The sequence below is a fragment of the Parus major genome, chromosome 4, assembly GCF_001522545.3.
Source record: "Parus major isolate Abel chromosome 4, Parus_major1.1, whole genome shotgun sequence".
NCBI classification, from domain to species: domain Eukaryota; kingdom Metazoa; phylum Chordata; class Aves; order Passeriformes; family Paridae; genus Parus; species Parus major.
In genome coordinates, this window is record NC_031771.1 from 21,212,671 (window position 1) to 21,225,060 (window position 12,390).

A 12,390-nucleotide genomic window follows, 5' to 3' on the forward strand; every position below is an offset into this window, starting at 1 on the left:
GACTTAGGAGCTGGACAAGTTGGGAAGAAAGGTGACTCTGAGCTCTGTTCTTGCACAGCTTCACCAAAATTAGGTGTTTCCCAAGAGGTTTTCCATTGGTGGCTATTCAAATACCAGGTAACATTTGGAAGTTTAGTTCAGTTTTCTCTCTTATTTTGAAAAGCATTTGTTTTATGCAGAACCCTACCTCCATTTCCAAACCTCCAGTGTAAGCCTTGTATGCTGAGGAAGGCTACTTCTGGAGCAAACAACAAGTAGAATTACATTTACGTTCATCATGCGGCGCTTGACATGCCTGAATGAAGATGAAAAGAAAGCCCCAAGAAAGTATGCAAGTCTCTGTCATGATAAGATTCCCCTTCAGTCAGTGAGCTGATGGATGGTAGTTTTTTAGGGCTTCTGGACAGTAGTATGCAGCACCTGATAGGTGGGGGTCTGCTTCTTCACTTTGAGACCACAGAGCTGCAGCACTTGCATTGGAGGCAGCATGCAAGGAAGTGGGGTACTCACACTGGCTTCAGTGAAGGGCAACAGCGGGCCCTTCTAAGCACAGGGAAAATGAGAACAGTGATTTTTCTCTCACTTTGTGTGGCTTGCACAGCTCCACACCTACTTATGTTTCCCCAGGCTTAAAGGGGGCCCATAACTCACCCTAAGGTACCATAATTTTCCCTTCCATTCTTCATAATCAGACCATTAAAAAGTATGACCCATGTTAACATTCTTGTGCATCACCTTCCTCCTTTGTCTTCTGTGGGAAAAGTTTCAGCTTGGTCTCTTGATGTCACTGGAGTTGTTTACTGCCCTTTTTTTTCTGTATTTCCTACATTATTCAGGTTATACTAATCACCAGAGGGGAAGGAAACAACTCCAGAGCAGATTGAATTGACGTTTAATTGGACATCCTGTGAAATAAACATTGTGACTTGGATAAGATTAAAATGTGAGTCACAAGTCTGGTGAGTTTTTAACTGTCAGGGAATGCAGTGAAGGAATGAGGCAAGAACAGCAGAGAGAGCAGCTAGAAGCAAGGCTCAGTAAAGCAGCAGCTGCTAAACTTGCATTCTTTTCACTTGGCTTAGACTAAAGGTACAGTGGACAAAACTGGAGAAAACAACAGACAGTCCAGTCCTTTATTTAAGAATTATTGCATTTGCAAACAGATTTTCATTTATTATTATTTTTGCCTGTACTGAACCCATCTGTGAATGCCCTCTAGCACTAAACTGCTGTCCAGCTCAGCTAAATTTTCAGATATTAAAGATGAGTACTTAGAAGTGCTTTTGAAGAAGAAACCTTCAACAGATTTTACATCTTCCATGTACTCCCTTTTTATGTTTGATATTTTGCAGTACTTCTGCTGAGTAGATTTACTTGTAGAAACAATTGGCAGACACAGAAATAGAAACTATATTATAGCATATTTGTTAAGATATGAATTCCAGGTAACAGAATCTCTGAATGGGTCAGGCTGGAAGGGACCACAGTGGTAAGCCACTTATCTGGTCCAACCTCCCTGCTCAAGCGGGGTCATCCTAAACATCACAGGAATTGCATTCAGAAGGTTCTTGAGTATCTCCAGTGAGGGAGACTCCACAGCCTCTCTGGGCAATCTGTTCCAGTGCTCAGTCACCTGCACAGTAAAGAAGTTCTTCTTCATGTTCAGGTGGAACTTTCTGTGCATCAGTTTCTGCCTGTTCCCTCTTGCCTTATTGCTGGGCATCACTGAGCAGAGCCTGGCTCCATCCCCTTGACACCCTCCCTCCAGGTGTTTATAAACACTGAGTTCCCCTCTCTGTTGTCTCTTCTCGAGGCTGAACAGGCCCAGCTCCCTCAGCCTTTCCTCGTAAGAGATGCTCCAATCCCCTCATCGCCCTTGTGTTCTCCACTGGACCTGCTCCAGGAGCTCCATGTCCCTCTTGTGCTGAGGAGCCCAGAACTGGGCTCAGCACTCCAGATGTGTCTCACCAGGGCTGAGCAGAGGGGCAGGATCACATCCTGACCTGTGGCACTGATCCTAATGCACCCCAGGATACCAATGGCCTTCTTGGCCACAAGGACACACTGCTGGCTCATGGACAATTTGTTCTCCACCAGGACACCCAGGTCTTTCCCTGCAGAGCTGCTTTCCAGAAGATCAACCCCTAGCCTGTTCTGGTGCATGGGGTTATTATTTCCAAGTGCAGGATGTGGCATTTGCCTATATTGAATTTCAGATGCTTCTTCTCTGTCCATCTCTCCAAGTTGTCAGGGTCCTTCGGAAGGGCTGCACAGCTCTCTGCAATATATAATCACAGCCTTTCACATGACCCTGACTTGATTTACCTGCACAGACCTGATGCTATACATGGGGACAGACCTCTTCATTCAGACTCAACAAACATCATGTCAAGCTCCTGCTTAGAATCAGAATCATTGAATGGTTTGTGTTGGAAGGTCATCTTTATAAAAGTCATCTAGTCCAACTCTCTTGCAATGAGTAGGGACATGTTCTAGATCAGGTTGCTCAGAGCCTGGTCCAAGCTGAGCTTAAGTGTTTCCAGGAAAGGGTCATCCACCTGGGCAACCCTGTGTTACTGGGCAACCTCTTCCAGTTTTACCACGCTCACTATAAAACACTTCTTCCTTATAGCTAGTGTAAATCTACTGTCTTTTAGTTTAAAAGCATTATCCCTTATCCTGTCACAACAGACCTTGGTAAGAAGTTTATCCCCAGCCTTTTATACGGCCGCTTTAAGTACTCAAGGACCACAACAAGGTCTCCACAGAGCCTTCTCTTCTCTAGGCTGAACAACCCCAACTCTCAGCCTTTCCTCCTATGAGAGCTGCTCCAGCATTCTGATAATTTGTGTGTCCCTCTGCTGAACTCTCTCCAACAGGTCCATGTTTTACTCCAGAGCTGGACACAGCCCTGTGGGTGGCGTCTCACCAGAGCAGAGCAGAGTGGCAGAATCCCCTCCCTTGCCCTGCTGGCCACACTGATTTGGATGCAGTCCAGGACAGGTTTGGCTTTCTGGGCTGTGAATGTACGTTGCTTCAGCTTTTCAACCAACAGCACCAAGTCCTCCTCAACAGGACTGCTCTCGATCTGTTCATCCCTCAGCCAGTGTTGGTACCAGGAGCTGCCCTGATCCAAGTGCATCACCTTGCCCTTGGTCTTGCTAAATCATGTGAGATTCCCATGTGTCCACTTCTCAAACTTGTCAAGATCCATGTGGATGGCATCTTGTCCTTCAGGTGTGTCAATGACAGCATTCAGTATGGTGTTATCTGCAAATTTTCTGAGGGTGCACTTGAATCCCCTTGTCAATATTGCTGATGAAGCTATTGTACTGTACTGGTCCCAGTACTCACCCTTGAACGACACCACTTTTCACCAATGTGCACTGGAATGCTGAACCATTGACTACTTCCTCACAAGCTACAAGCTAAGTTCAGCTCCTTTGTCTTTTGCCTCCATCCTGGGGTGAGGGAGAGGCTGGCTGTGGTGGAAGATTTGGTGATGGAGACATGTGTCTAGCAGAAACTGGCCAGACACCAGGTCAGCTGTTCTGTGTTGCACCTGTGGAGTGGTTGATGGCAGCCTTTGCTGGCTGCTGTCTCCCAGCAGAGGCTGCATAGCAGCCACCTGGGTGTGAAAAGCTCCCAGCCTTTGACAGTTCCCAGAGCTCTCTGATCCTTAGGACATTTATTGTAGCTTGGAAACTGCAAACGTTGTTGGTTTGCTATTTGCCACCAGGTGGCCTAACCATTCCACCGTTCATGAGGAACGAGACTCCATTAGAGAGCAAGCAGCTGGAACTTTTTAAGCTTTACATATTTTTCTTCCCAAGCCTCCACGTCCCCTCCTTCCTCCTCATTCAGTTGATTAAAAGCGATCAGGGCTGCTCTGATTTATCAACTCAATCCTTTACTCTAAGCAATTGAGAAAGCTGGTGCTTCCAGCCATCCAGCCCCAGCTTTAGAGATCGAGTTCAGCTGTCTCTGTTTACCTCTTAGCCCAAATGAACTCTTGCCATAACAACACAGGTACCTTGAACTTTTCCTCGTCCAGCAGTAACTGGAGATTGATTCCTTTGTTTGTTGCCTCTGGTATGACTCTGGTAGCTGTTTTTGTGACCACCCAGGAGTTCTGTGCTGGTCACATAAACTGGATTTATCTTTTTGTAAGCTGCCTTGTGTCCCTGGAGCATTGCAATGTGGATTCAGTGGGCCACGGGATCTGACTCAGCAAATGGGTTTTGATTTTTTAACCCATAGGCAGCAGTCTCCCTATTCCCGTGTGGCAACTGGCTGAGCTAAGGGCTCCTTGGGTTTCAAGGGAAGCTGGCATTACAGCTCATGCATTAAAAGTTGGGACTAACAGGAGAGAGACTTACATCTTCTTCTGAAAATGGAAAGGAAGATACTCTTGGATGTTTATCTCAGGCGTTTATTGATGAGAAGAATGCGGAAGGCTCCAACTGTCACAGCAGTATGAGCTAAGGAAAAACACTGACACCAATGGTATACATTAACAGGCAGGTATTGAAAAGCCATTGAATGACTTCTTAGGAGAAGGAAACAGTTTCAGGAGAAGATGGGTTTTTTCATGACTGAGCATGAGCCAGCCCTGTGCCCTGGTGGCCAAGAAGGCCAGTGGCTCCTGGCCTGTGTCAGGAATAGTGTGGCCAGCAGGAGCAGGGAGGTCATTCTCCCCCTGTACTGGGCACTGGTGAGGCCACACCTGGAGTTCTGTGTCCAGTTCTGGCCCCTCAGTTTGGGAAGGACATTGAGACACTCGAGTGCATCCAGAGGAGGCAACGAGGCCGGTGAGGGGCTGGGAACACAAACCCTGTGAGGAACGGCTGAGGGAGCTGGGGTTGTTTAACCTGGAGAAAAGGAGACTCAGGGGTGACCTTATCACTCTCTACAACTTCCTGAAAGGTGTTTGTGGTCAGGTGGGGGTCGGTCTCTTTCTCCAGGCAGCAACTGACAGAACAAGAGGAAACAGTCTTAAGCTGCACCAAGGGAAATATAGGTTGGATATTAGGAGAAAGTTTTTTACAGAAAAATACTGGAATGGTTTGCCCTGGGAAGTGGTAGAGCCACCATCCCTGGAAGCATTTAAAAAAAGACTGGATGTAGCACTCAGTGCCATAGTCTAGTTGAGGTTTTAGGGCATGGTTTGGACTTGATGATCTTGGAGGTCTCTTCCAATTTAGTGATTCTGATTCATGTACTGCAACACTGATAGCTTAGAAAATGGTATTTTCTACTGTTTGCATAATGCCTGAAATTTTTTCAGAAGGTACTTTGAAAACAAATCTCAGTAACTAAAGTAATTAACGATGATTATTTGGTTAAAACACAATTCATTTATTTACCCATCTTTGTAATTATGCGTTTCAGCTTTGATGTGAGCAAGGACAAGGTGCAGTGATGACAGGCAGGTCCATCACATCAGAGCCCAGGAACAGAAGTATCTTCTCTGAGCTGGTGCCTGACAATTCGAAATCAAAGGTATGTGGTTTCTGAATGAATCTTATCATAACACAATTGCAACACCAGTCACAACTGCACTGGGCAGGTTTTCCTAAACAATGTGGTGATTGAACTTTTTAAAATATCAGTAATTTTGAGAAAATATCAGGAGTCCTTACATTTGGTAAATGGATTAGTTATAGATAGTAAATACCTGGAAATTGGTAGATACTTTCAGTTGCATAACAAAAATGTCATGAAGTAGAACTGGATATTTCAGCTACTTTAACCTAGCCTTGGGCACAGGAGAGTCCAATTCTGATCATTTTCAGGATAAGTAATCAAGTTCAGGGTAAGGAGACTTTAGCCAAGGTGTTACTCTGGATTTACACCTCTGCAGATAGAATCAGATGCTATCTCCTAGTCTGTGCATCCTCTGAGAATAGAATTAATTTTGAATGCTTGTATCATCTGCTTGCTTGTGCACTTATTTGCTAACTGTCTGACTGAGTGAGATATTCTGGGTCACTATGATTTAGGCATCCTTTATTACACAGTTTCCAATTCAGTACATTTTTTAATCAAGACTAAATTGAAGTCAGGTTCCAGGTACATATAAATACAATATATATTTAGTGAATACATTGCAAATCCCCTAGTCTAATTTTGAATGTAACTATAATAGAATAAGAAATATGAAGGTTCCTTTATTTTATAGAGGAGAATTAAAATATTGCTGCGTCTTAAAGGCAAGTTAAAACCTATTTTCATATTTTTAAAATCACATTAGCTAAAAGCTTGTTAAGGAATAAATAGTCCAGAGGATAATTGAGACTTAGCTGGCTTAAGCATTAATGAATCAAAATCAGATGCCAGATCATTAATTAATTCTACAAATTATAATGTTGCCATTACTGGCAAATACTATGAGAACTAATACCAAGGAGAAAATTAAACTGCATAGTTTCCCTTCTTACCACATATATTTTTCCAAAAATAAAACTGTAGTAGGTTTTTTTTTGCTGTTGTTATTACGTATATTGTCTGTTTTTAAAAAACTTTTGATTGATTTAATTTTTAAAACATTTCAATTTCTTTAACATGATATTTATATAATCTGCCCATCATAGACTATAAGGATATTTCCATCAGTGTTGTAACTCACAGAAACTAAAATGTAGCAAAAGTGACAGAAAAGTCAATTCAACACTTCTGAAGCCTCACAAAACTTCATGCCCCTTCAAATCAGCCTCTTTGGCAAAAGACGTAATAATAGATGGGTCTTGCAATGTGGCCCGAAGTGCCACTGTCTCGGGCTCTGTCAGACCAATGCAAAAAAGGAATTAGATGAGAAGTGAGAGAGGCAAAAGAGAAGCTCAGCTGGACATTTCTAGCCACCACTTCTCATCCCACAACAAGAGGAAGCTTCAATATATTTAAAATGGTGGGGGACTTAAAGTCCTCTTCTGCAGTGCAGAACCAAGCTGGGAAATGGGATGGAATACCACTGAACCTTATGAAGAATAAAACACTAAACAGTGATGAAGTGATATAATGTGAGATATTAGAATTACATGATAGAACATCAGCCTAGTCAGAATAAAACTTTAGGGCCAAAATGACAGAGCACCTTTATCTGAAAACTCACAGCATTGGAACTCTTTGTCTGGTGTGGTGTATCTTTTCCTCTTTTCCCATCATGTGACAGACACCACGATTATCTCTGGTCTAGAACATGAAGGTGGTCTCAAATGTACCCAAAGTACTTTAATTAATCCTGCAGACCAATCAAAAGCAAATGTACTGCAGTACTAGTCAAATAGTTTGCTCATTTAAGCATCACTAAGTAAGTGGGTAGGCACACTCTCCTCTGAGATTAAATTGTCCTGAAGGATCCAGCATAGACTGTCAAGTCTGATGTCCATAAGAGCGATCTGTGCCTGTAAGAAAAAGCTGTGGAAGAATGTCCCATTTTTTTCTTCATATTGATTGCTCTTTTCATTCAATTTTCTTCCTCTTTTTAATTGAAAAGAAGAAGTCTGGGTGGTTTATTTCTAGGTAAAACAGTAAGATAACCTGCAATAAAAATTTTCTCGCAGTTTCCCAAAATGAATCCCAGCTCAGTTTCCAGCAGGAATCTGAGACTCATGAATCTTGTTACCAAGAGCTACATTTCAGCTGCAGAATAATAAGCTGGCACCTTTTTTCAGCCCTCAGTGTCTGTCCACCATTAATGACAGCCAAATCTTTGCCAAATCATATCTATCATCTAGATCAGAGGGTGCTAGCACCATACTGACTGTCTTTTCTGATAGTTTCATATCTATGCTGAATAGATGAATTCTTGGTAATTTTTTACCCTTTGGGTCCTTTGAACTACCTAAAGATGTTAACCTTTGCCATGCAATAAAAATTAAACTGTCAATAGGCAACGCTTTGGATAATAATGTATTCTAATATAACTGCATTATCTGTCCCTCCACTGAATTCATGGCCCTTTTCCGTGTTTGCAGACAACAGATAGTATTAAAGTTGATTTATTGCAACTTTTGGCTTTCTGGCAAAATTACAGTATCTAATAATAGACCAGTAATTACAATTTTCCCCCAAAGTTGCTGTCTTGAACACAAGTCCAGAAGAAATTGAGAGCAGCCAGCAATGGATGCCTATGAAACACACATGAGGACAGGACAAGCACAAAGAGATGCTCCCTCCAAGGACTTTTCCAGATTGCAGCTACTTGCATCTTACCAACTTCTTGAGACATTTAATAGTACTTGAAGAATTTTTCTTGTGTGAATTTGTCCAGTCTTGCTTTTTGTTAAGATATACAGCCAATATGGGTCACTCTTCTAGTTTTAGTCTCTCCAGCTACCCTGCTAGATTGGTGGAGAGATGATGGGCTTTTTTTGTAATGAGTAATGACTCAGAGGTGGAAAGGAGTCTTTTTACATGGCTGGATGGCCAAGTTCATGGTGAAATAGCTGCTGTAATTCTGCTGGGATTTCATATTATCATTAATGATTTGCTGGGGCACTTGAAGCCTGCAATGCTATCCCTTAAAAGGATTTAAAATCTAAACACATTAAAAAAAGCTCTGCATTTGTGCTGCGTGGCTTATGTTCCTATTTTCTGACACTACAGCCCTAATTCTTTTGACATTCTGAAATCTGTCACTGTTGGAAATTATTAATGCCACCATCAACAAGGAGAACTACAAACCCAGGAACTTTTACAACTGTGGTGTGAAAGCATAGTATTCAGCTACTGTAGAAACATCTTTGGCATGAAACCGGCTTGTTCTTTAGCCTCTTTTCATGTTTTTCCACTCATAGAGGTTAATTAATTACAGTAATTAATAGTTAGATCAAATTTATGCAGGCTAGCAGAAACATTTTTCCAGCTGGATGCTGCCATGTAACAAGGGGCAGTTGGTAATGACTTTTTTCCTTACTAAAGGGCATCTGGTGGAAGATTACAGTTACAACAGTTTGGGGAAAAGGAAACAAAACCACTGTTCATCCCTGCAATGGGATATCTTGTGACAAACATCTTACTCTAACTGGTAAGTGACACCAAAACAGATACTTTTTTTTTTGATTATCTGTTTGTTACTTCTTACAAGCTTTCAGCCAATTTATTGAGATAATTTGTATAGAATTGATTTTTGTATACACTTTTATCGGATAGGCAAGGACTCTCTGATGCTTAATACACAATGGTCCTATCACACAGCACTGTATAATCAACAGCCACCCAAAGATTGGATGGCCTGGAAAAAGCATTAGATGGGGCACAATTATTCCAAAAAAATAGTCATGCCAATATAATGTCCCTAACAGAATCACTAATTTCCCTATGCATGTCCCTTTTACATCTTGGATTGTGTCACCTTGGATGCTTTTATCACTGAAAATGAAAGCAACTGTATGCCAGTTGAATTAACTTCCTATAATTAAGATAATTGTAGTGATGTAAAATGGAAAACTTTCTATGTGGCCACATTGTCACCAGGCTCTGAGGCTGTATCTCTTGTCTTTGATGGAGGGGCTGTGGTCTGTAATGCTGGTGAATTTGCCACAGCTCTGGTACTTTAGATGCTTCTGGTTTTAAACCCAGTGTCCCCAATCTACATCCCACTGTGTAATTTTTGAATTACAAGTTAATTGGTACATTCCTTCAATAAGTTAGCATGGACTCTTTCTGCTATACTGCCATTTACACTGAGTGATGTCAAAGAAAGAGAAAGGCACCACAATATACTCAATAAGCATTTTAGATTAACAGTTTGGGGGATAATATAAATTGTAGTAGCTGCAAGGAGGTTTATCGGGTCTTTTTCTTGTTTGTTTGTTTATGAGGCTATCCTAGAAGATGGGACACAATGAGGAAAATTCTGCCCTTAGGAAAGTTAATGGGAAAAAATTCAGCAATTGCAACAGGGATAAGATTTCTCTGATTGTGTATTATTCTGTTTCCATCCTTCCCCCTCTGCCTCCTCTCCAGCACGCACACAGTAGACAAAGAACAGTGCCTCTCCTATTTCAGCTGTCATTTCAAAGGAAGAAGACTGACTTAATTCCCTATCACCAGGTCACTTAATTGCTTGGCGGTCAAAAAGGATAACAATTTTTATTGTTCAATTTAATTAGACAGTTTCTAGAATAAAATAATTTGAATTTTCTCATAACACAATCTTTCCATTGGAAAAAGGATAAAAGCTTATTTCAATGGGAAATCATGGTTTGAGTTGCATCTGGAAAAACCCTAGCACCTCAAGTCACTGAAATAAAACTTCTTTGTGTAGGCAAATGCAAAACCTATCCTGGTTTCTATAAGAACTGAAAGTGATATAAAGTGTTTTTTAGCTATGTTGGTTTTTGGAAAAGAGGTTAAGCTACTAGAGAGTGTAAAGAGGGCATGGGAAAACTGAAAAATAGATTAGGTTAACTGATTGTGGCTAAGGATGAAAGCTGTCTTTAGGATCTAACACTTCTTTAGGGTGCTGCAGAACCTCACAGCTTCAACAGAAACTGTAGCCACAGTATATAAAGCAAAAATATAAGTTCTGACATTTAAAAAATCTTTTCCAGGGGTCAAAACATCTGACCTATTAACAGAAAAGGAGCAGATTGAGAGCTTGCCTGTACTGGTGCAGAAGGATGCCAACCTCAGCAGAATTTACTTATTTCCTAAGAGCACAGCAAAGCCTCCTGAAGTTCACCAGGAATTTTGTAGCACCTGTCTGGCACAAAATCTGCTGGTCATCTGATTTTTCCTGTGGGTATGTGTGTTATAACTAAAAGAGAGCATTAGAGGGGAAAGGCACTGAAACGGGATGTTTTTTATTTCAGTAAATTTATAAAATCAGTGATTTCTGGAGGGAGCTCAGAGCCACAAGCCCAATCAAGAGATTCTACACTTTACCAAAGTAGTTTTTTCTGAAAAGTTCTTCTGCAGCAATCAAAATGCATGAATTTTTTCGCAGATTGTGGAGCTGAAGGGGTGAAGTTTTGTACTTTGTTTAAGGCCAGCAGTTTGCCTAATGTATACTCTGAAGCAGTAGCAGAGTAACGCTCTTTAATTATTTTTTTTAATACCCTACTAAACCAGCAAAAGTAACCTAATCTAATTCAAGCACACAGCACACTTGTTCTGGTATAAAACATCTTCTGGAGGTTAGTGCATGTTGTTCAGGAAGAAATTTAAGTTGTCCAGAGAAGAGGCACTGGAACGAAAGCATGACCTTCTCTCCAGTTGTTCTGTTCTGTTTTAAATAATGTAACTATAGGCCAGTTTCCCAAGATACTAGACTGAAAAAGCCTGGTCAACTAGGACATGGAGCCTTCCTCTTTCCTCTTTTTTCCTTTTTTTCCCTTCCTGATTGCTTGCAGTAACCCCTGGAGACGTGCCTTCTTTGAAGCCAGGCATTGCTGGTGCAGTAACTGGAGTTAGGAAGATACCCCAGCACTGACTCCATCTCTGCTCTTTCTCCCTCAAATTTGTTACCTTCCAAAGTGCTTGCCCATCCTATTACTTGATAAAGCACTCAGGATGTTTCTGCACTTGAAAATAATCTGTTTTACTTCAACCCTTCTAGTGTATGTCTAGATCTCCTATGAGTTCATGCAGCTCAGAATAGACCCACTAAAGTTCCTTGAGCTGCTCCAATTCACCCCAGCTCCAGGTCTGATCCATCTTTTCTCATTTGGTTCTCTAACAAGTCCCTTTTTCTTGTTCCAAATTCTTTTCTCATCTACATTTATCGGTCTAGTATTTTGAAATTTTATGCAGTCTGGTTTCATTTACTGTTAAAAATGCATCCCCAGTATCAGACACATCATTTTCTAAGCCTCCATCATACCAAGAGAGTTAGTAAAACATCAGTTTTTCACTTCAGTTCCCAACCCATATGTTTTCAAGTAGCACTGGGGAAACATTTTTTAAAGGACAGACTCCAGAGATGTCTTCTAATATCATCAGCAATGATAATCAAAAGCTGCTTCTGCAGAAGCCGGTGGGATTATCAGTCTCTCAAAAGGAAATTCAGCAGCTTTTCTTGCAGTAACATTTATTCTCTACCCTTGCACCTCAGGCTATCCTTCACCTCAAGGTGGTGACACCCTGGACAACTCCATTTCCATACACACTTCCTATTCAAGTATTGGGAGGGACCCTTAATCTGGGATAAAAAGCCCTCCTGGATTTCTGCGGGAAATGCAACACAAATGCTAATAACAGTTTATCATACTTCCTAGGTGATACAATTATGCCTCATTTACAGTTGCAAAACACCTCTGAGGAAGTTGGGCTTTTTTTCTTCTCTAATTTAGACATAATTTCAGCTAGTCATGACATCAGTGTTAGGACCTAGACTTTGCCACAAAGGAACAAATTGCTAATTTCAAGCTTTCTTGGCTAATTCCA

At 41.3% G+C, this 12,390-nt stretch overlaps 1 long non-coding RNA gene across 3 annotated transcripts in view; it reads left to right on the forward strand.

Moving 5' to 3' along the window:
• Positions 1 to 12,390, forward strand: part of LOC107203136 — a 68,309-nt gene that overhangs the window by 12,406 nt on the left and 43,513 nt on the right. For all 3 annotated transcript variants that reach the window (XR_004497071.1, XR_004497070.1, XR_004497072.1), the window contains exons 2-4: positions 5,392 to 5,502; positions 8,923 to 9,028; positions 10,557 to 10,747. This is a non-coding gene — a long non-coding RNA (uncharacterized LOC107203136). The remainder of the gene's footprint in view (positions 1 to 5,391; positions 5,503 to 8,922; positions 9,029 to 10,556; positions 10,748 to 12,390) is intronic.